Here is a 24,882-nt window from a genome sequence, read left to right on the forward strand (position 1 = left end):
GTTATTGCACGTTGTGCCGTTTTTGAGAAATTTAGTAAAAAAGCACGACATTACCGAGATTTGAGCTCAGACCTATATATGGTCTTGGTTCAGACAGTATACGAACAGGTGACGGGGATACCTCCCATTGAAGGATGCGATTTAATGCTAAATATTAGCGGCCGGCCTCCGTGGGGATGTTTTTGCACGACTTATATCTCCGCAACCAGGGGACCGATACGCTTGCGGTTTTTTGTGTGCGGTAGCGTATACCCTTCTTACAAGTATTTTACTATGCACGATGCTTGCGGGTGACCCCTACTGCACGTGACACGTGTAAAACGGAGAGGTGTCAGTTTTGTAATAAGTGCAATAACTCGGTAATTACTGGGCCAATCGCGCTGAAACTTGGCATGGAGGTAGTCACCTACCAGGCGATCCATTTTCATGTGCCACGGTAGGGGTGCAACTGCACGTGCGCACGTGCAGGGTGACGCTTCCAGATCTCGAGAACGGCCGGGCCGATTGAGTTCAAATTTGGTACACCGCTAGAGACCGGTTAGTAGGGTGCCGTGCGCAAGTCAGATAGGACCCATCTTGCACGTGCGCACGTGCAGGGTGACGCTTTCAGATCTCAGGAACGGCTGGGCCGATTGCACTCAAATTCGGCACACCTCTAGAGACCGATTAGTATTGTACCGTGCACAAGTCAGTTCGTATGTATTTCCATGTGCTACGGTTGGGGTGCAACTGCACGTGCGCACGTGCAGGGTGACGCTTCCAGATCTCGAGAACGGCTGGGCCGATTGAGCTCAAATTTGGTACACCGCTAGAGACCGGCGAATAGGGTCACATGCACAAGTCAATTGGACACAGCTTGCACGTGCGCACGTGCAGTGTGACGCTTCCGGATCTCGAAAATGGCCGTGCCGATTGCACTCAAATTTGGCACACCGCTATAGGCTGGCGAATAGGGTGCCGTGCACGTCAGTCCGTAGCACACCGACTCCGGTCTGCACGTGCAAGGCTCATCCTCTCGTTTGGCGGCGGGCGTTTTTGCGGCGTTACAGAGGTGCTTGCTCAAACAACCTGCGGTCCCGCGATGCGGAGCCCAGCATCGCAGATGCTGGGCTAACCGCAGGTTGTTTGAAAAGACAAACACTATTCGTTAGAATTGTGTTTTTCTATTGAAAAACAACCGGAGCGGTCCGTCTCCGGGCTATGTTTTGCAAGTCTGGCAGCGAATCGAGACATCTTGACGGGGGCCTAGACGAAACGCTCGATTTCCGTAAAAAGTTCAGGGTATGGGCTCCCGCAGGCGATCTACCTGATGGCACCGGTCGCTACTCGCTTAAAACCTCGTGGCACGTGGCACGTGCGATTCAATTTTCGCCCATGTTAAGTCAATGGGGGTTTGGGGCACTTTTTGCGCCATCGGGAATAGCGGGAAAACGAGCCAAGCAAGAGGTGGTTTTCTTCCCAGCATTTTATGGGAAACACGTTCCGGTACACGCCAGTGTGCGCCGTATACCCCTCAGAATTTCGTAACGTGTCTTTGCACGAGGTCAAAGTTGAACTTTTTCCGCTCCCCATGTTAAGTCAATGGGCGTTTTTGCAGAGACATTTTCATTGGTTCATTGTACAAAATTATATGATACGATTTTGACCAAACTTTCAACACTTATTCAGAATAGGCCGTAGTACATGCCGTTATGCTTCGTTAAGCTGTCAGAATTCGTTTGTTCTTTTTAAGCTCGTTTAAAGAAGAATTTTTTTAACATGTAAAGTCAATGGGAGCGTCTTTGATGCTTAATAACTTTTTACGTTAAAGATATATTTAAGTGAAAAGTTGATAGGTTATACAACTTTTGATGCTCTTTCCAGTGATATATAGAACGTCATTGCACGTTGTGCCGTTTTCGAGAAATTTAGTAAAAAAGCACGACATTACCGAGATTTGAGCTCACACCTATTATGGCCTTGGCTCAGACAGTATACGAACAGGTGACAGGGATACCTCCCATAGAAGGATGCGACACGAATTTAATGCTAAATATTAGCGGCCGGCCGCCGTGGGGACGTTTTTGTACGACTTATATCTCCGCAGCCACTGGACCGATACACTTGCGGTTTTTTGTATGGGGTAGCGTATACCCTTCTTACAAGTATTTTACTATGGACGATGCATGCGGGTAACCCCTACTGCACGTGACACGTGTAAAACAGAGAGGTGTCACTTTTGTTGTAATGACAATACCACGGTAATTCCTGAGGAGATTCTGCTGAAACTACACAAGGTTGTAGGCACACACCGGGCCATGCCTTTCCATGTGCTACGGCTGGGGTGCAACTGCACGTGCGCGCGTGCAGGGTGACGCTTCCAGATCTCGAGAACGGCCGGCCCGATTGAGCTCAAATTTGGTACACCGCTAGAGACCGGTAAGTAGGGTGCCGTGCGCATGTTAGTTAGGACCCATTTGGCACGTGCGCACGTGCAGGCTGACGCATCCAGATCTCAAGAACGGCTTGACCGTTTGCACTCAAATTTGGCATACCGCTAGAGACTGGTTAGTAGGGTGCCGTGCACAAGTCAGTTAGTATGTATTTTCATGTGCCACGGATGGGGTGCAGCTGCACGTGCGCACGTGTAGGGGTCGCTTCCAGATCTTGAAAACGGCAGGGCCGATTTAGCTCAAATTTGGTACACCGCTAGAAACCGGCAGCTAGGGTGCCGTGCACAACACAATTGGGACCCAGATTGCACGTGCGCACGTGAGGGGTGCCGCTTCAAGATCTCGAAAACGGCCGGGCCGATTGCACTCAAATTTTGCACACCGCTAGAGTGGTTAGTAGAGTGTCATGTTCGTCAGTTCGTAGCACACCCACTCCGGTCTGCACGTGCCAGGCTCATCCTCTCGTTTGGCGGCGGGTAACCGCAGGTTGTTTCTTCATTAGACAAACACTTTTCGTTAGAATTGTGTTTTTCTATTGAAAAACAACGGTAGCAGTCCTTCACCGGGCTATGTTTTGCATGGTTGGCCGCGAATCGAAATGTGTTTGTGATTGCAGTAGAAGACTAGACCAGGAAGCAATCGGTGAGTTTGCTACCAAAACACTTTAACCTCCGCCTGAGTGTGGGGGGGGGGGCTTTTTTAGCCACACCTATCAGTTTCCTTGCGTTTGTTAAGAAAATTACTACGCGCATTGTTATAAAGCTTTGTATGATAGATCAACTTCAGCGGCATGGTTGGACCTCTATGTAGATTGTAGGCACACACCGCCCACCGGCGACAACGGCTGCGCCAATTGCGCTTAAATCTTCATTCATGCGGCTACATACGGAAGAGGTGGCACTGCGGCGCAACATGCTTTCAGGCGTTTGACACTTCTGCGTCATCTAGCGAGTAAAAGGGAATGTTTGGCTAAAATGCCAGACGCATTTACCACAATCGGTAATCGTCCTCTAAAGCTTCAGTTTCGTGCGAGTCATCAGTACTAAAGGGATAGTGGTTTTCCCGGATCCCTCATTACTCCGCCATTCATTTAGGCGGTTATATACAAGAGTCGGCATAGCGGCACAGCATACATTCAGGCGTTTGACGCTTCTGCCATCTAGCGAGTAAAAAGGAATGTAAGGTGTTTTCGGCTGATATACAGATCCGTTGAAGCATCAATATTAACCTTGATATTCGGCACAAGTCAATGACTCTGGTTCGAATGGTGACGTCGACGGCGACCGTGACGTCACCATTGCGTCAATATTGATTAACCCTCGCCGGTAGAGGGGCAGCACCCGCCTCTTCCCATAGGGTTTTTCGTGATAGCGCGGGACACGCCTGCTACAAAGTGCTGAAACTTGGCATACCTGACCTATGATTCAAGCCGGATCTTATGACACCGACCACATTTCCTGGTTAGGTAAGGTCACTGACCTATGACGTCATAAGTGAACCTCTGCACTGTCCTCAGAGGTCGCAACTTCGCACCGCCCTCAGTACCAGAGGAACTTTCACAGAAAGATGAAACTTACAGGACGTAGTAGCCTGAGCCTCCCAGGATGTCCAACTTGTATAAATCGTATTTTTAAAAGTCACATGAGGTCAGGTCGGTCATGTGACCTCACTATTATAAGTCAATGAGGAAATATGGAAACTGGTATTTTGGCGCTGGAAATGATCTAAAACTATCTCAAGCGCATGAAATCGTGATTTCATGCATTCCTTGCAAGGTCCAATGTTCTATTTTTAATTGTTGACATTTTGTAACGTCATTTATGACGTCACTATGGTCATAGGAGTTTTCTATCAATAACTCCTGCTAAAATTGAGCTAGGGAGTCGAAAAAGCTACAAATGGACTCTGAAAGACCTGCCGAATCAAATGATATGCGATACGACCTCCTTTGACCAACCTCATGACCTGAGGGGCTCTGACCTGCCCTTGACCCGAGGTCAATACCTTAGGTCGACCTAACCCAAACAAAAAGTATATCATTCGACGCGCCTTAGCAAGGTAAGCACGATGATAGCGGTTAGTAGAGTGTCGCGCACGTCAGTTCATAGCACACCCACTCTGGTCTGCACGTGCAAGGCTCGTTCTCTCGTTTGGCGGCGGGCGTTTTTGCTGCCTTCATGGGTGAGTGGGTTACATAGCGGTTAGTAGAGTGTCGCGCACGTCAGTTCGTAGCACACCCACTCTGGTCTGCACGTGCAAGGCTCGTTCTCTCGTTTGGCGGCGGGCGTTTTTGCTGCCTTCATGGGTGAGTGGGTTACAGAGGTTAGAGTGCAGTGCCCGTCAGTTCGTAGCACACCCACTCCGGTCTGCACGTGTAAGGCTCATCCTCTCGTTTGGCGGCGGGCGTTTTTGCGGCGTTACAAAGGTGCTTGCTCAAACAACCTGCGGTCCCGCGATGCGGAGCCCAGCATCGCAGATGCTGGTAGATAAAGTGATCGTTTTGCACTATGTACAGTCCACAGCAGAAGTAACCGCAGGTTGTTTGAAAAGACAAACACTATTCGTTAGAATTGTGTTTTTCTATTGAAAAACAACCGGAGCGGTCGTTCTCCGGGCTATGTTTTGCAAGTCTGGCAGCGAATCGAGACATCTTGATTGGGGCCTAGACGAAATGTACAATCTTCGTAAAAAGTTCAGTGTATAGGCTCCCGGAGGCGATCTACCTTATGGCATCGGTCGCTACTCGCTTAAAACCTCGTGGCACGTGGCACGTGCGATTCCATTTTCCCCGTGTTAAGTGAACGGGGTTTTGGACACTTTTTGCGCGATCGCCAATAGCGGGAAAACGAGCCAAGGAAGAGGTGGTTTTCTTCCCAGCATTTTATGGCAAACACGTTTGGGTACACGCTAGTGTGCGCTGTATACCCCTCAGAATCTCGGAACGTGTCTTTGCACGAGGTCAAAGTTGGAATTTTGCTGTGTCCCATGTTAAGTCAATGGACGGCGATGTCGAGACTTTGCAGAGACATTTTCATTCGATCTTTGTACAAAATTTTAGAGATAGATTTCGCCCAAACTCTTATATCTTGTAAAGGAAAGAGCATAGTACATGCCGTTATGCTTCGTTAAGCTGGCAGAAATCGTTTTTTCTAATAAAGTTCGTTTGAAAATGAAAATTTTTAACATGGAAAGTCAATGGGAGCGTCTTTGTTGCTTAATAACTTTTTACGTTACAGATATATCAAAGTGAAAAGTTAATAAAACATACAACTTTCGATGCTCTTTCCAATAATGTATAGAACGTCACTGCACGATGTGCCGTTTTTAAGAAAAGTTGTAAAAAAGCAGGGCTCGACTGTGACTTGAACCCAACCACATTAGAGTATACGAATAGGTGACGGCGATACCTCCCGTGTGCGGATGCGACACTGATTATTGCTAAATATTAGCAGTAGGCCGCCTGTGGGGTGCCTGTACAAACCTTATATCTCTGCAACCACTGGACCGATTCACTCGCGGTCTTTTGTGTGGGATAGCTCCTTCCTTTCTTACACGTAGTGTGCTACTCTCGATGCGTATGGGTGACCCCTAATGCACGTGCCACGTGCAAAACGAAAAGAAGTCAGTTCAGTAACAAGTCTAATAACTCTGTAGTTAGTTTGCCGATTGCGCTGATACTTGGCATGGTTGTAGGCACCCGCCGCGCAATGCATTTCCATGTGTCACGGTTGGGGTGCCGCTGCACGTGCGCACGGGCAGGGTGACGCTTCCAGATCTCGAGAACGACTGGGCCGATTGTGATCAAAGTTGGCACACCGTTAGGGCTCGGCGAGTAGGGTGCCGTGCACAAGTCAGATGGGACCCAGTTTGCACGTGCGCACGTGCAGGCTGACGCTTCCATATCTCAAGAACGGTTGGACCGACTGTGCTCAAATTTGGCATACCACTAGAGACTAGTTAGTAGGGTGCCGTGCACAAGTCAGTAAGTATGTATTTTCATGTGCCGCGGTTGGGGTGCAGCTGCACGTGCGCACGTGTAGGGGTCGTTTCCCGATCTTGGAAACGGCTGGGCCGATTCAGATTAAATTTGGTACATCGCTAGAAACCGGCGAATAGAGTGCCGTGCACAAGTCAATTAGGGCCCAGGCTGCACGTGCGCACGTGCAGGGTCACGCTTCCAGATCTCGAAAACGGCCGGGTCGATTGCACTCAAATTTGGCACACCGCTATAGACCGGCGAATAGGGTGCCGTGCACGTCAGTCCGTAGCACACCGACTCCGGTCTGCACGTGCAAGGCTCATCCTCTCGTTTGGCGGCGGGCGTTTTTGCTGCGTTTCCAAAGGTGCTTGCTCAAACAACCTGCGGTCCAGCGATGCGGAGCCCAGCATCGCAGATGCTGGTAACCGCAGGTTGTTTGAAAAGACAAACACTATTCGTTAGAATTGTGTTTTTCTATTGAAAAACAACCGGAGCGGTCGTTCTCCGGGCTATGTTTTGCAAGTCTGGCAGCGAATCGAGACATTTTGGGTGGGGCCTAGACGAAATGTACAATCTTCGTAAAAAGTTCAGTGTATGGGCTCCCGGAGGCGATCTACCTTATGGCACCGGTCGCTACTCGCTTAAAACCTCGTGGCACGTGGCACGTGCGATTCCATTTTCCCCATGTTAAGTGAACGGGGTTTTGGACACTTTTTGCGCGATCGCCAATGGCGGGAAAACGAGCCAAGAAGGAGGTGGTTTTCTTCCCAGCATTTTATGGCAAACACGTTTGGGTACACGCCAGTGTGCGCTGTATACCCCTCAGAATCTCGGAACGTGTCTTTGCACGAGATCAAAGTTGGAATTTTGCTGTGTCCCATGTTAAGTCAATGGACGGCGATGTCGAGACTTTGCAGAGACCTTTTCATTCGATCTTTGTACAAAATTTTAGAGATAGATTTCGCCCAAACTCTTATATCTTGTAGAGAAAGGAGCATAGTACATGCTGGTATGCTTCGTTAAGCTGGCAGAAATCGTTTTTTCTAATAAAGTTCGTTTGAAAATGAAAATTTTTAACATGGAAAGTCAATGGGTGCGTCTTTATTCCTCTATAACTTTTATGGTCAGTAATATATATAGGTGAAAAGTTAATATAATATACAACTTTTGATGCTCTTTCCACTGATGTATAGAACGTCACTGCACGGTGTGCAGTTTTCAAGAAAAGTTGTAAAAAAGCAGGGCTTGACTGTGACTTGAACCCAACCACATTAGAGTATACGAACAGGTGACGGCGATACCTCCCGTGTTCGGATACGACACTGATTATTGCTAAATATTAGCAGTAGGCCGACTGTGGGGGCGCCTTGCAAAGCTTCTATCTCCACAACTGCTTGACCGATTCAATCACGGTCTTTTGTGTGGGATAGCTTCTTCCTTTCTCACACGTAGTGTGCTACTCTCGATGCGTATGTGTGACCCCTAATGCACGTGCCACGTGCAAAACGAAGAGGTGTCAGTTCGGTAGCAAGTCTAATAACTCTGTAGTTATTTTGCCGATTGCGCTGATACATGGCATGGGGGTAGGCACCCGCCGGGTAATACATTTCTGTGTGTCACGGTTGGGGTGCCGCTGCACGTGCGCACGGGCAGGGTGACGCTTCCAGATCTCGAGAACGGCTGGGCCGATTGTGATCAAAGTTGGCACACCGTTAGGGCTCGGCGAGTAGGGTGCCGTGCACAAGTCAGATGGGACCCAGTTTGCACGTGCGCACGTGCAGGCTGACGCTTCCATATCTCAAGAACGGCTGGACCGACTGTGCTCAAATTTGGCATACCACTAGAGATTGGTTAGTAGGGTGCCGTGCAGAAGTCAGTAAGTATGTATTTTCATGTGCCGCGGTTGGGGTGCAGCTGCACGTGCGCACGTGTAGGGGTCGCTTCCAGATCTTGAAATTGGCTGGGCCGATTGAGCTCAAATTTGGTACACCGCTAGAGACCGGCGAATAGAGTGCCGTGCACAAGTCAGTTGGGACCCAGCTTGCACGTGCGCACGTGCAGGGTGCCGCTTCAAGATCTCGAAAACGGCCGGGCCGATTGCACCCAAATTTTGCACACCGCTCTAGACGGGCGAATAGGGTGCCGTGCACGTCAGTTTTTAGCACACCCACTCCAGTCTGCACGTGCAAGGCTCATCCTCTCGTTTGGCGGGTGGCGTTTTTGCGGCGTTACAGAGGTGCTTGCTCAAACAACCTGCGGTCCCGCGATGCGGAGCCCAGCATCGCAGATGCTGGTAACCGCAGGTTGTTTGAAAAGACAAACACTATTCGTTAGAATTGTGTTTTTCTATTGAAAAACAACCGGAGCGGTCGTTGTCCGGGCTATGTTTTGCAAGTCTGGCAGCGAATTGGGGCAACTTGGTAGGGGCCTAGACGAAATGTACAATCTTCGTAAAAAGTTCAGTGTATGGGCTCCCGGGGGCGATCTACCTTATGGCACCGGTCGCTACTCGCTTAAAACCTCGTGGCACGTGGCACGTGCGATTCCATTTTCCCCATGTTAAGTGAACGGGGTTTTGGAAACTTTTTGCGCGATCGCCAATAGCGGAAAAACGAGCCAAAGAAGAGGTGGTTTTCTTCCCAGCATTTTATGACAAACACGTTTGGGTACACGCCAGTGTGCGCTGTATACCCCTCAGAATCTCTGAACGTGTCTTTGCACGAGGTCAAAGTTGGAATTTTGCTGTGTCCCATGTTAAGTCAATGGACGGCGATGTCGAGACTTTGCAGAGACATTGTCATTCGATCTTTGTACAAAATTTTAGAGATAGATTTCGCCCAAACTCTTATATCTTGTAGAGGAAAGAGCATAGTACTTGCTGGTATGCTTCGTTAAGGTGGCAAAACTCATTTTTTCTTTTAAAGTTAATTTGAAATTTAAAATTTTTAACATGGAAAGTCAATGGGAGCGTCTTTATTCCTCTATAACTTTTATCTTTAGTAAGATATATAGGTGAAAAGTTAATATAATATACAACTTTTGATGCTCTTTCCACTGATGCATAGCACGTCACTGCACGATGTGCCGTTTTTAAGAAAAGCTGTAAAAAATCAGGGCTCGACTGTGACTTGAACCCAACCACATTAGACTATACGAACAGGTGACGGGGATACCTCCCGTGTGCGGATGCGACACTGATTATTGCTAAATATTAGCAGTCGGCCGCCGTGGGGGCGCCTTTACAAACCTTATATCTCTGCAACCACTGGACCGATTCACTCGCGGTCTTTTGTGTGGGATAGTTTCTTCCTTTCCCAAACGTAGTGTGCTCCTCTCGATGCGTATGGGTGACCCCTAATGCACGTGCCACGTGCAAAACGAAGAGGTGTCAGTTCGGTAGCAAGTGTAATAACTCTGTAGTTATTTTGCCGATTGCGCTGATCCTTGGCATGGATGTAGGCACACGCCCCGCAATGCATTTCCATGTGTCACGGTTGGGGTGCCGCTGCACGTGCGCACGGGCAGGGTGACGCTTCCAGATCTCAAAAACGGCTGGGCCGATTGTGATCAAAGTTGGCACACCGTTAGGGCTCGGCGAGTAGGGTGCCGTGCACAAGTCAGATGGGACCCAGTTTGCACGTGCGCACGTGCAGGCTGACGCTTCCATATCTCAAGAACGGCTGGACCGACTGTGCTCAGATTTGGCATACCACTAGAGACTGGTTAGTAGGGTGCCGTGCACAAGTCAGTAAGAATGTATTTTCATGTGCTGCGGTTGGGATGCAGCTGCACGTGCGCACGTGTAGGGGTCGTTTCCCGATATTGGAAACGGCTGGGCCGATTCAGATTAAATTTGGTACATCGCTAGAAACCGGCGAATAGAGTGCCGTGCACAAGTCAATTGGGGCCCAGGCTGCACGTGCGCACGTCTGCGGTCCCGCGATGCGGAGCCCAGCATCGCAGATGCTGGGTATAACCGCAGGTTGTTTGAAAAGACAAACACTATTCGTTAGAATTGTGTTTTTCTATTGAAAAACAACCGGAGCAGTCGTTCACCGGGCTATGTTTTCCATACTTGGCAGCGAATCAGTACAACTTGATTCCAGCCAAAACTTCTGCAACGATTTTCGTAAAAATCTCAGGGTATAGAATTTCGAAGGCGATCTAGCTGATGGCATCGGTCGCTACTCGCTCAGAATTCTTTTGCGCGTGGCGCGTGCGTTTTAATTTTCGCCCATGTTAAGTCAATGGCGGTTTGGGACACTTTTTGCGCCATCGCGAATGGCGGACAAACGAGCCAAGGAAGAGGTGGTTTTCTTCCCAGCATTTTATGGCAAACACGTTCCGGTACACGCCAGTGTGCGCCGTATACCCGTCAGAATCTCGGAACGTTTCTTTGCACGAGGTCAAAGTTGGAATTTTGCTGTGTCCCATGTTAAGTGAATGGACAATTTTGCAGAGATATTTTCATTCGCGCATTGTAAAAAATTATGTGTCACGATTTCGTCCAAACATTCCAGAGTTGTTGAGGAAGGAGCATAGTATATTCTGTTGTGTTTCGTTAAGCTGTGCAAAATCGTTTTTTCTTTAAAAGCTTGTTTAAAAATGACAATTTTTAACATGGAAGGTCAATGGGAGCGTCTTTGTTGCTTAATAAGTTTTTACGTTGCACGTATATAAAAGTGAAAAGTTCATACAATATACAACTTTCGATGCTCTTTCCCACGATGTAGAGAACGTCACTGCACGGTGTCCCGTTTTCAAGAAAAGTTGTAAAAAAGCAGGGCTCGACTGTGACTTGAACCCAACCACATTAGAGTATACGAACAGGTGACGGGGATACCTCCCGTGTGCGGAAGCGACACTGATAATTGCTGAATATTAGCAGTCGGCCGCCGTGCGGGCGCCTTTGCAAAGGTTATAGCTCGACAACTGCTTGACCGATTCACTCGCGGTCTTTTGTGTGGGACAGCTCCTCCCTTTCTCACACGTAGTGTGCTATTCTCGATGCGTTTGGGTGACCCCTAATGCACGTGCCACGTGCAAAACGAAGAGGTGTCAGTTCGGTAACAAGTCTAATAACTCTGCAGTTAGTTTGCCGATTGCACTGATACTTGGCATGGATGTTGGCACGCGCCCGGCAATGCATTTCCATGTGTCACGGTTGGGGTGCAGCTGCACGTGCGCACGGGCAGGGTGACGCTTCCAGATCTCGAGAACGGCTGGGCCGATTGTGATCAAAGTTGGCACACCGTTAGGGATCGGCGAGTAGGGTGCCGTGCACAAGTCAGATGGGACCCATTTGGCACGTGCGCACGTGCAGGCTGACGCTTCCAGATCTCAAGAACGGCTGGGCCGACTGTGCTCAAATTTGGCATACCGCTTGATACCGATCAGTAGGGCGCCGTCCACCAGTCATTTAGTATGTATTTCCATGCGCCACGATTGGGATGCAACTGCACGTGCGCACGTGCAGGGCGACGCTTCCAGATCTCGAGAACGGGCGGGCCTATTGTGCTCAGATTTGGCACACCGCTAGAGACCGGCGAATAGAGTGCCGTGCACAAGTCAATTGGGACCCAGGCTGCACGTGCGCACGTGCAGGGTGTCGCTTCCAGATCTCGAAAACGGCCGAGTCGATTGCACTCAAATTTGGCAAACCACTAGAGACCGGTTAGTAGAGTGCAGTGCACATCAGTTCGTGGCACACCCGCTCCGGTCTGCACGTGCAAGGCTCATCCTCTCGTTTGGCGGCGGGCGTTTTTGCGGCGTTACAGAGGTGCTTGCTCAAACAACCTGCGGTCCCGCGATGCGGAGCCCAGCATCGCAGATGCTGGTCTATTGAAAAACAACCGGAGCGGTCGTTCTCCGGGCTATGTTTTGCAAGTCTGGCAGCGAATCGAGACATCTTGACCGGGGCCTAGACGAATCGCTCAATCTTCGTAAAAAGTTCAGGGTATGGGCTCCCGGAGGCGATCTACCTGATGGCACCGGTCGCTACTCGCTAAGAATTCTTTTGCGCGTGGCACGTGCGATTCCATTTTCCCCATGTTAAGTCAACGGGGTTTTGGACACTTTTTGCGCGATCGCGAATAGCGGGAAAAATCGCAGGTCAAGGTATGGTTTGCTGCACACCATTTTATGGCCGACACGTTCAGGTACACGCCCCCGTGTACCGTATACCCGTAAGAAGTCGATATTTTTTGTAGTACGACTTTGAAGTTGAACTTTTTTCGCTCCCCATGTTAAGTCTATGGGCGTTTTTGCAGAGACATTTTCATTCGCTCATTGTACAAAATTGTATGATACGATTTTGTTTAAACTTTCAGGACCTGTTGAGAAGAGACCATAGAACATGTTGTTATGCTTCGTTAAGCTGTCAGAATTCGTTTGTACTTTTTAAGCTCGTTTAAAAATGAAAATTTTTAACATGGAAAGTCAATGGGAGCGTCTTTGGTGCTTAATAACTTTGTACGTTGAAGATATATTTAAGTGAAAAGTTGATAGGATATACAACTTTTGATGCTCTTTCCAATGATATATAGAGCGTTATTGCACGCTGTGCCGTTTTTGAGAAATTTAGTAAAAAAGCACGACTCTATCGAGATTTGAGCTCAGACCTATATATGGCCTTGGCTCAGACAGTATACGAACAGGTGACGGGGATACCTCCCATAGAAGGATGCGATTAAATGCTAAATATTAGCGGCCGGCCGCCGTAGGGACGTTTTTGCAGGAATTATATCTCCGCAACCACTGGACCGATTCACTTGCGGTTTTTTGTGTGGGTTAGGGTATACCCTTCTTACAAGCAGTTTACTATGCACGATGCATGCGGGTGACCCCTACTGCACGTGACACGTGTAAAACGGAGAGGTGTCAGTTTTGTAATAAGTGCAATAACTCGGTAATTACTGGGCCGATCGCGCTGAAACTTGGCATGGAGGTAGTCACCTACCAGGCGATCCATTTTTATGTGCCACGGTAGGGGTGCCGCTGCACGTGCGCACGTGCAGGGTGACGCTTCCAGATCTCGTGACCGGCCGGGCCGATTGAGTTCAAATTTTGCATACCGCCAGAGACCGCGTAGTAGGGTGCATTGCACAGATCAGTTGGGTCCCAGGTTGCACGTGCGCACGTGCAGGGTGACGCTTCCAGATCTCAGGAACGGCCGGGCCGATTGCATTCAAATTTGGCACAGTTTTAGACACCGATCAGTAGGGTGCCGTGCGCAAGTCAGTTAGTATGTATTTTCATGTGTCACGGTTGGGATGCAGCTGCACGTGCGCACGTGCAGGGTGACACTTTCAGATCTCGAGAACGGTTGGGCCGATTGAGCTCAAATTTGGTACACCGCTAGAGACCAGCGAATAGGGTGCCGTGCAAAAGTCAGATGGGACCATTTTGCAGGTGCGCACGTGCAGGGTGTCGCTTCCAGATCTCGAAAACGGCCGGGTCGATTGCACTCAAATTTGGCACACCGCTAGAGACCGGTTAGCAGAGTGCAGTGCACGTCATTTCGTAGCACACCCAATCCGATCTGCACGTGCAAGGCTCATCCTCTCGTTTGGCGGGTGTAACCGCAGGTTGTTTGAAAAGACAAACACTATTCGTTAGAATTGTGTTTTTCTATTGAAAAACAACCGGAGCGGTCCTTCTCCGGGCTATGTTTTGCATGTCTGGCCGCGAATCGAGACATCTTGATTGGGGCCTAAACTTGTGGCTCGATTTTCGTAAAAATTTCAGTGTATGGGCTCCCGCAGGCGATCTACCTGATGGCACCGGTCGCTACTCGTTTAAAACCTCGTGGCACGTGGCACGTGCGATTCCATTTTTCCCATGTTAAGTCAACGGGGTTTTGGACACTTTTTGCGCGATCGGGAATAGCGGAAAAAATCGCGGATCAAGGTATGGTTTGCTGCACACCATTTTATGACCGACACGTTCAGGTACACGCCCGTGTGCGCCGTATACCCGTCAGAATTCGTTAACTTGAGATGCACGAGTTTGAAGTTGAACTTTTTTCGCTCCCCATATTAAGTCAATGGGCGTTTTTGCAGAGACATTTTCATTCGCTCATTGTACAAAATTATATGATACGATTTTGTTTAAACTTTCAGGACCTGTTGAGAAACGACCATAGAACATGTTGTTATGCTTCGTTAAGCTGTCAGAATTCGTTTGCTCTTTTTATGCTCGTTTAAAATTGAAAAATTTTAACCTGGAAAGTCAATGGGGGCGTCTTTGGTGCTTAATAACTTTGTACGTTAAAGATATATTTAAGTGAAAAGTTGATAGGATATACAACTTTTGATGCTCTTTCCAATGATGTATAGATCGTTCTTGCACGTTGTGCCGTTTTTGAGAAATTTAGTAAAAAAGCACGACATTACCGAGATTTGAGCTCAGACCTATATATGGCCTTGGCTCAGAGAGTATACGAACAGGTGACGGGGATACCTCCCATTGAAGGATGCGATTTAATGTTGAATATTAGCGGCCGGCCGTCGTGGGGACGTTTTTGTACGACCTATCTCCGCAACCACTGGACCGATACACTTGCGGTTTTTTGTATGGGGTAGCGTCTACCCTTCTTAGAAGTATTTTACTCTGCACGATGCATGCGGGTGACCCCTACCGCACGTGACACGTGTAAAACGGTGAGGTGTTACTTCTGTTGTAATGACAATAACACGGTAATTGCTGGGTTGATTCTGCTGAAACTTGGCAGGGATGTAGGCACATACCGGGCGATGCGTTTCCGTGTGCTGCGGTCGGGGTGCTGCTGCACGAGCGCACGAGCAGGGTCACGCTTCCAGATCTCCAGAACGGAGGTGCCGATTGTGCTAAGATACACTGCTAGAGACCGTTTAGTAGGGTGCCCTGCACAAGTCAGTTGGGCTCCGCATCCTTGGGCATGATCCTTGGCCTGGATGTAGGCACCCGCAGCGCAATGCATTTCCATGTGTCACGGTTGGGGTGCTATTGCACGTGCACACGTGTAGGGTGACGCTTCCAGATCTCGAGAACGGCCGGGCCGATTGTGTCCAAAGTTGGCAAACCGCCAGGGATCGGCGAGTAGGGTGCAGTGTACAAATCAGATGGGTCCCAGTTTGCACGTGCGCACGTGCAGGCTGACGCTTCCAGATCTCAAGAACGGCTGGGCCGACTGTGCTCAAATTTGGCATACCGCTAGAGACTGGTTAGTAGGGTGCCGTGCACAAGTCAGTTAGTATGTATTTTCATGTGCCACGGTTGGGGTGCAGCTGCACGTGCGCAGGTCCAGGGGTCGCTTCCAGATCTTGAAATTGACTGGGCCGATTGAACTCAAATTTGGTACATCGCTAGAAACCGGCGAATGGGATGCCGTGCACAAGTCGATTGGGACCCACGTTGCACGTGCGCACGTGCAGTGTGACGCTTCCGGAGCTCGAAAATGGCCGTGCCGATTGCACTCAAATTTGGCACACCGCTAGAGAGCGGTTAGTAGAGTGCCGTGCACGTCAGTCCGTAGCACACCGACTCCGGTCTGCACGTGCAAGGCTCATCCTCTCGTTTGGCGGCCGGCGTTTTAGCTGCGTTTACAAAGGTGCTTGCTCAAACAACCTGCGGTCCCGCGATGCGGAGCCCAGCATCGCAGATGCTGGTAACCGCAGGTTGTTTGAAAAGACAAACACTATTCGTTAGAATTGTGTTTTTCTATTGTTTGAAAAGACAAACACTATTCGTTAGAATTGTGTTTTTCTATTGAAAAACAACCGGAGCGGTCGTTCTCCGGGCTATGTTTTGCAAGTCTGGCAGCGAATTGGGGCAACTTGGTAGGGGCCTAGACGAAATGTACAATCTTCGTAAAAAGTTCAGTGTATGGGCTCCCGGAGGCGATCTACCTTATGGCACCGGTCGCTACTCGCTTAAAACCTCGTGGCACGTGGCACGTGCGATTCCATTTTCCCCATGTTAAGTCAACGGGGTTTTGGACATTTTTTGCGCGATCGCGAATGGCGGGAAAACGAGCCAAGGAAGAGGTGGTTTTCTTCCCAGCATTTTATGGCAAACACGTTCCGGTACACGCCAGTGTGCGCCGTATACCCGCCAGAATCTCGGAACACCTCTATGCACAAGGTCAAAGTTGGAACTTTGCTGTGTCCCATGTTAAGTCAATGGACGGCGATGCCGAGACTTTGCAGAGACATTTTCATTCGATCTTTGTACAAAATTTTAGAGATAGATTTCGCCCAAACTCTTATATCTTGTAGAGGAAAGAGCATAGTACATGCCGTTATGCTTCGTTAAGCTGGCAAAACTCATTTTTTCTTATAAAGTTCATTTGAAAATTAAAATTTTTAACATGGAAAGTCAATGGGAGCGTCTTTATTCCTCTATAACTTTTATCTTTAGTAAGATATATAGGTGAAAAGTTAATATAATATACAACTTTTGATGCTCTTTCCACTGATGCCTAGGACGTCACTGCACGATGTGCCGTTTTTAAGAAAAGCTGTAAAAAATCAGGGCTCGACTGTGACTTGAACCCAACCACATTAGAGTATACGAACAGGTGACGGGGATACCTCCCGTGTGCGGATGCGACACTGATTATTGCTAAATATTAGCATTCGGCCGCCTGTGGGGTGCCTTTAGAAACCTTATATCTCTGCAACCACTGGACCGATTCACTCGCGGTCTTTTGTGTGGGACAGCTCCTCCCTTTCTGACACGTATTGTGCTATTCTCGATGCGTATGGGTGACCCCTAATGCACGTGCCACGTGCAAAACGAAGAGGTGTCAGTTCGGTTACAAGTCTAATAACTCTGTAGTTAGTTTGCCGATTGCACTGATACTTGGCATGGTTGTAGGCACCTGCCGCGCAATGCATTTCCATGTGTCACGGTTGGGGTGCCGCTGCACGTGCACACGGGCAGGGTGACGCTTCCAGATCTCGAGAACGGCTGGGCCGATTGTGATCAAAGTTGGCACACCGCTAGAGGCTGGTAAGTAGGGTGCCGTGCACAAGTCAGATGGGACCCAGTTTGCACGTGCGCACGTGCAGGCTGACGCTTCCATATCTCAAGAACGGCCGGGCCGACTGTGCTCAAATTTGGCATACCACTAGAGACTGGTTAGTAGGGTGCCGTGCACAAGGTAAGTATGTATTTTCATGTGCCGCGGTTGGGGTGCAGCTGCACGTGCGCACGTGTAGGGGTCGTTTCCCGATCTTGGAAACGGCTGGGCCGATTCAGATTAAATTTGGTACATCGCTAGAAACCGGCGAATAGAGTGCCGTGCACAAGTCAATTGGGGCCTAGGCTGCACGTGCGCACGTGCAGGGTGTCGCTTCCAGATCTCGAAAACGGCCGGGTCGATTGCACTCAAATTTGGCACACCGCTATAGACCGGCGAATAGGGTGCCGTGCACGTCAGTCCGTAGCACACCGACTCCGGTCTGCACGTGCAAGGCTCATCCTCTCGTTTGGTGGCGGGCGTTTTTGCTGCGTTTACAAAGGTGCTTGCTCAAACAACCTGCGGTCCCGCGATGCGGAGCCCGGCATCGCAGATGCCGGTAACCGCAGGTTGTTTGAAAAGACAAACACTATTCGTTAGAATTGTGTTTTTCTATTGAAAAACAACCGGAGCGGTCGTTGTCCGGGGTATGTTTTGCAAGTCTGGCCGCGAATCAGTACAACTTGACGGGGGCCTAGACGAAATGTACAATCTTCGTAAAAAGTTCAGGGTATGGGCTCCCGCAGGCGATCTACCTGATGGCACCGGTCGCTACTCGCTAAGAAGTCTTTTGCGCGTGGCACGTGCAATTCCATTTTCCCCATGTTAAGTGAACGGGGTTTTGGACACTTTTTGCGCGATCGCCAATGGCGGGAAAACGAGCCAAGGAAGAGGTGGTTTTCTTCCCAGCATTTTATGGCAAACACGTTTAGGTACACGCCAGTGTGCGCTGTATACCCCTCAGAATCTCGGAACGTGTCTTTGCACGCGATTAAAGTTGGAATTTTGCTGTGTCCCATGTTAAGTCAATGGACGGCGATGTCGAGACTTTGCAGAGACATTTTCATTCGATCTTTGTACAAAATTTTAGAGATAGATTTCGCCCAAACTCATATATCTTGTAGAGGAAAGAGCATAGTACATGCCGTTATGCTTCGTTAAGCTGGCAGAACTCATTTTTTCTTATAAAGTTCATTTGAAAATTAAAATTTTTAACATGGAAAGTCAATGGGAGCGTCTTTGTTGCTTAATAACTTTTTACGTTGCAGATATACCAAAGTGAAAAGTTAATAAAATATACAACTTTCGATGCTCTTTCCAACAATGTATAGAACGTCACTGCACGATGTGCCGTTTTTAAGAAAAGCTGTAAAAAAGCATGGCTCGACTGTGACTTGAACCCAACCACATTAGAGTATACGAACAGGTGACGGCGATACCTCCCTTGTGCGGATGCGACACTGATTATTGCTAAACATTAGCAGTAGGCCGCCTGTGGGGTGCCTTTACAAACCTTATATCTCTGCAACCACTGGACCGATTCACTCGCGGTCTTTTGTGTGGGATAGCTTCTTCCTTTCTGACACGTATTGTGCTATTCTCGATGCGTATGGGTGACCCCTAATGCACGTGCCACGTGCAAAACGAAGAGGTGTCAGTTCGGTAACAAGTCTAATAACTCTGTAGTTAGTTTGCCGATTGCGCTGATACTTGGCATGGTTGTAGGCACCCGACGCGCAATGCATTTCCATGTGTCACGGTTGGGGTGCCGCTGCACGTGCACACGTGCAGGGTGACGCTTCCAGATCTCGAGAACGGCTGGGCCGATTGTGATCAAAGTTGGCACACCGTTAGGGATCGGCGAGTAGGGTGCCGTGCACAAATCAGATGGCACTCATTTTGCACGTGCGCACGTGCAGGGCGACGCTTCCAGATCTCGAGTAACCGCAGGTTGTTTGAAAAGACAAACACTATTCGTTAGAATTGTGTTTTTCTATTGAAAAACAACCGGAGCGGTCCTTCTCCGGGCTATGTTTGCAAAGTTGGCCTGAGATTGGGGCAACTTGGTCGCAGCCTAGAGTTTTGCGTTTAGGATCGTAAAAATTTCAGGGTATAGACTTTTGCAGGTGATCTACCTGATGGTACCGGTCGCTACTCGCAACAAAAATCATTGCGCGTGCCACGTGCAATTGCATTTTCCCCATGTTAAGTCAACGGGGTTTTGGACACTTTTTGCGCGATCGCCAATGGCGGGAAAACGAGCCAAGAAGGAGGTGGTTTTCTTCCCAGCATTTTATGGCAAACACGTTCTGGTACACGCCAGTGTGCGCCGTATACCCGTCAGAATTCGTTAACTTGAGTTGCACGAGTTTGAAGTTGAACTTTTTTCGCTCCCCATGTTAAGTCAATGGACGTTTTTGCAGAGGCATTTTCATTCGCTCATTGTACAAAATTATATGATACGATTTTGTTTAAATTTTCAGGACTTGTTGAGAAAAGACCATAGAATATGTTGTTATGCTTCGTTAAGCTGTCAGAATTCGTTTGCTCTTTTGAAGCTCGTTTAAAAATGAAAAATTTTAACATGGAAAGTCAATGGGAGCGTCTTTGCTGCTTAATAACTTTTTACGTTTAAGATATGTTTAAGTCAAAAGTTGATATTTTATACAACTTTTGATGCTCTTTCCAATGATATATACAACGTTATTGCACGTGCTGCCGTTTTTGAGAAATTTCGTAAAAAAGCACGACATTGCCGAGATTTGAGCTCAGACCTATATCGTTACGGTGCCAGGCGGACACGAGGACAGGTGGCGCCGCCGCCGCCAGCATAGCGGCGGGAATGTGAACTAACCTGTTTACCATCTATGGTATGGGGGACCATCGGGGGACCGGCCGCCGTCGGCACCATTTCGGGCTTAGTTTTGACTTTGCATCGCAATAAAAGGCTTATTTACAATTGAAAATGGACTAGCGAGAGTCGTTATGGAATCAGAATTTGATGTTCTACAAAACTAGGCTATTTTCATTGTGATGGCATCACAGACTACACCGCTAACCCCAATAAAGCAGATTTATGTCGCGTCATCGATGATTACATGTAATGTTTCTTTGGTATATATGTTTGTAGTCGGGTCTTTCAGCTGCCTCCCTCTCCTCCCTCGCCGCGCCGGCGGGTCGGCCATCCGCGGCTTGCCGCCCGCCGGCTGCTGGCCGGTCAGCTGGCCGGTCAGCTGGTCGCCCGCGGCTGTCGGTGCAGTGCGGGATGCCTACTTGCGGGGGGTCGTCGTGGCGGCGGCCCGGGTGGACTGGGCGAGCAGTGAGTTGGGGAGCGCTGCGCTGTCTGGTGCTCTAGTTTGTATTGCGCTCGCATGATACGGCTTGAGCCAATACAGAGTGAACTGATTGAGCTGAGCAAGTCTTTATATACATTGAAAAGTAAAGCACTTTTTACTGCATCTACGGTGAGATGCTAGAGAAAATTTATGGCCTACCTAATGGTACCCATTACTTAACAATTAAGTGAATCATTTCGTCGCTAAACTCTCGTAAATTCGTATGTCCGCCTCACTATGGAGTTTGGACCGTAACGTATAGCCTTTGCTCAGACAGTATACGAACAGGTGACGGGGATACCTCCCATAGAAGGATGCGACACGATTTTACTGCTAAATAGCGGCCGGCCGCCGTGGGGAGTCTGGGGACGTTTTTGTACGACTTATATCTCGGCAACCACTGGGCTGATACACTTACGGTTTTTTGTGTGGGGTAGCTTTTTCCCTTCTTTCATATAGTGTGCTACTCTCGATGCATGGGTGACCCCTAACGCACGTTCCACGTGCAAAGCCAAGAGGTGCCTGTTTTGTAATAAGCGCAATAGCTCGGTAATTACTGGGCCGATTGCGCTAAAACTTGGCATGGAGGTAGACACTTTCCAGGCGATGCATTTCCATGTGTCACGGTTGGGGTGCCGCTGCACGTGCGCACGGGCAGGGTGACGATTCCAGATCTCGAGAACGGCTGGGCCGATTGTGATCAAAGTTGGCACACCGTTAGGGCTCGGCGAGTAGGGTGCCGTGCACAAGTCAGATGGAACCCAGTTTGCACGTGCGCACGTGCAGGCTGACGCTTCCATATCTCAAGAACGGCTGGACCGACTGTGCTCAAATTTGGCATACCACTAGAGACTGGTTAGTAGGGTGCCGTGCACAAGTCAGTAAGCATGTATTTTCATGTGCCGCGGTTGGGGTGCAGCTGCACGTGCGCACTTGTAGGGGTCGCTTCCAGATCTTGGAAACGGCTTGGCCGATTCAGATTAAATTTGGTACATCGCTAGAAACCGGCGAATAGAGTGCCGTGCACAAGTCAATTGGGGCCCAGGCTGCACGTGCGCACGTGCAGGGTGTCGCTTCCAGATCTCGAAAACGGCCGGGTCGATTGCACTCAAATTTGGCACACCGCTATAGACCGGCGAATAGGGTGCCGTGCACGTCAGTCCGTAGCACACCGACTCCGGTCTGCACGTGCAAGGCTCATCCTCTCGTTTGGCGGCGGGCGTTTTTGCTGCGTTTACAAAGGTGCTTGCTCAAACAACCTGCGGTCCCGCGATGCGGAGCCCAGCATCGCAGATGCTGGTAACCGCAGGTTGTTTGAAAAGACAAACATTATTCGTTAGAATTGTGTTTTTCTATTGAAAAACAACCGGAGCGGTCGTTCTCCGGGCTATGTTTTGCAAGTCTGGCAGCGAATCGAGACATCTTGATTGGGGCCTAGACGAAATGTACAATCTTCGTAAAAAGTTCAGTGTATGGGCTCCCGCAGGCGATCTACCTTATGGCACCGGTCGCTACTCGCTTAAAACCTCGTGGCACGTGGCACGTGCGATTCCATTTTCCCCATGTTAAGTCAACGGGGTTTTGGACACTTTTTGCGCGATCGCCAAAAGCGGAAAAACGAGCCAAGGAAGAGGTGGTTTTCTTCCCAGCATTTTATGGCAAACACGTTTGGGTACACGCTAGTGTGCACTGTATACCCCTCAGAATCTCGGAACGTGTCTTTGCACGAGGTCAAAGTTGGAATTTTGCTTTGTCCCATGTTAAGTCAATGGACGGCGATGTCGAGACTTTGCAGAGACTTTTTCATTCGATCTTTGTACAAAATTTTAGAGATAGATTTCGCCCAAACTCTTATATCTTGTAGAGAAAGGAGCATAGTACATGCTGGTATGCTTCGTTAAGCTGGCAGAAATCGTTTTTTTTCTAATAAAGTTCGTTTGAAAATGAAAATTTTTAACATGGAAAGTCAATGGGTGCGTCTTTATTCCTCTATAACTTTTATCGTTAGTAATATATATAGGTGAAAAGTTGATATAATATACGACTTTCGATGCTCTTTCCAACGATGTATAGCACGTCACTGCACGATGTGCCGTTTTCAAGAAAAGTTGTAAAAAATCAGGGCTCGACTGTGACTTGAACCCAACCACATTAGAGTATACGAACAGGTGAAGGGGACACCTCCCATGTGCGGAGGCGGCACTGATTATTGCTTATTATTGGCAGTCGGCCGTTGTGGGTGCGCCTTTGCTAAGCTTATATCTCCACAACTGCTTGACCGATTCACTCGCCGTCTTTTGTGTGGGATAGCCTCTTCCATTCTTACACGTAGTGTGCTATTCTCGATGCGTATGGGTGACCCCTAATGCACGTGCCACGTGCAAAACGAAGAGGTCTCAGTTCGGTAACAAGTCTAATAACTCTGTAGTTACTTTGCCGATTGCACTGATACTTGGCATGGATGTAGGCGACCGCCGGGCAATACATTTCCGTGTGTCACGGTTGGGGTGCAGCTGCACGTGCGCACGGGCAGGGTGACGCTTCCAGATCTCGAGAACGGCTGGGCCGATTGTGATCAAAGTTGGCACACCGTTAGGGATCGGCGAGTAGGGTGCCGTGCACAACTCAGCTGGGACCCCTTTGGCACGTGCGCACGTGCAGGCTGACGCTTCCAGATCTCAAGAACGGCTGGGCCGACTGTGCTCAAATTTGGCATACCACTAGAGACTAGTTAGTAGGGTGCCGTGCACAAGTCAGTAAGTATGGATTTTCATGTGCCGCGGTTGGGGTGCAGCTGCACGTGCGCACGTGTAGGGGACTTGGAAACAGCTGGGCCGATTCATATTAAATTTGGTACATCGCTAGAAACCGGCGAATAGAGTGCCGTGCACAAGTCAATTGGGGCCCAGGCTGCACGTGCGCACGTGCAGGGTGTCGCTTCCAGATCTCGAAAACGGCCGGGTCGATTGCACTCAAATTTGGCACACCGCTATACGAGGGGGTATCGAAAAGTTCTGATCATCACATAGAAGATATAGACCGATTTTGATGATTTTTGGTTGGTATTATATTTGGTTCTTAAGAACAATGTTCCCGCAAAGAAAATCCTGAGAAGTGGTTTTATCTTATGTAGGAGAGACTTAGAAGTAAAAAAGATGAGTATTGGGCCCATTGAGGACCGAACCGTCATCCAACTAATGCATTTGAATGCGGTATCACACTGAGAAAATACATCAAGAACGTGCAATTAGTTTATGGCGAGGAAAGCCCAGCTCATGCACTTACCGAAAATGAAGAAATAATTTTCAACTTGGTTGCATGGCCCTTGCAGGGGAGTCAAGAAGTGAGTGACTACCAGTGACTGACAAGGTGGTGACTGTGAAGGAAGTGGAGGACCTCATCCTTACAGATCGTCGTGTGACCTTTCAGATGATTGTGCAACAGAAAGATCTCAATGCTGGCAGCGCCTGAAAATATTATCAGCGAAGAACTACAGACGATAAAGGAGTCAGCCCGCTTAGAAGTTCGTGTGTCTACTTTGTTCAAGAGAAAAACGCGTCTTGGCCTTTCGAACTGAAAACTAGGCCTTTTTTAGGAAATTGAAGACACCTTCGATCATTTGATGACTTGTGACGAATGCTGGATCTATGTGTATGATCCGGAGATAAAAAGATGATCAAGAAGTTTAAGCACGGCACATCTGTCCTTCTTAAAAGGCGAAGATGCAGAAGCCGATATGGAAGGTCAATGCTATCAGTGATCTGGATCTGGCGTAGGATAGTCATTACCGACTGTCTTGATGATGGTCGGATAATGATAAGCAAGCACTACTGCACACTTTTGAAGACGTTGTGAGATGGCCTCAAGCAGAATCGCCGCAAAAAATCCCAAGAAAGATGTTTTATCCGCACTGACAGCGCCCCCGCCCAGTCGTCCTGAGCTGCGATTGAAGAAACAACATGAAGTGGACATTAAATCCTACCGCATCTAAGAAATTCACCTGCCCGGGTATTAACTGACTCTTGATTGTTACGGGAGATGAAGAATCCACAGTATGGCCGGTGACTTAAGGACAGAAATGACGTCATTGATCAGGTGGAGCAGTGATTTACGGGACAGTGCGAGGGTCCTACA

This window comes from Amphibalanus amphitrite, unplaced genomic scaffold, assembly GCF_019059575.1.
Source record: "Amphibalanus amphitrite isolate SeventyFive unplaced genomic scaffold, NRLGWU_Aamphi_draft 000167F_arrow, whole genome shotgun sequence".
Taxonomy (NCBI): Eukaryota; Metazoa; Arthropoda; class Thecostraca; order Balanomorpha; family Balanidae; genus Amphibalanus; species Amphibalanus amphitrite.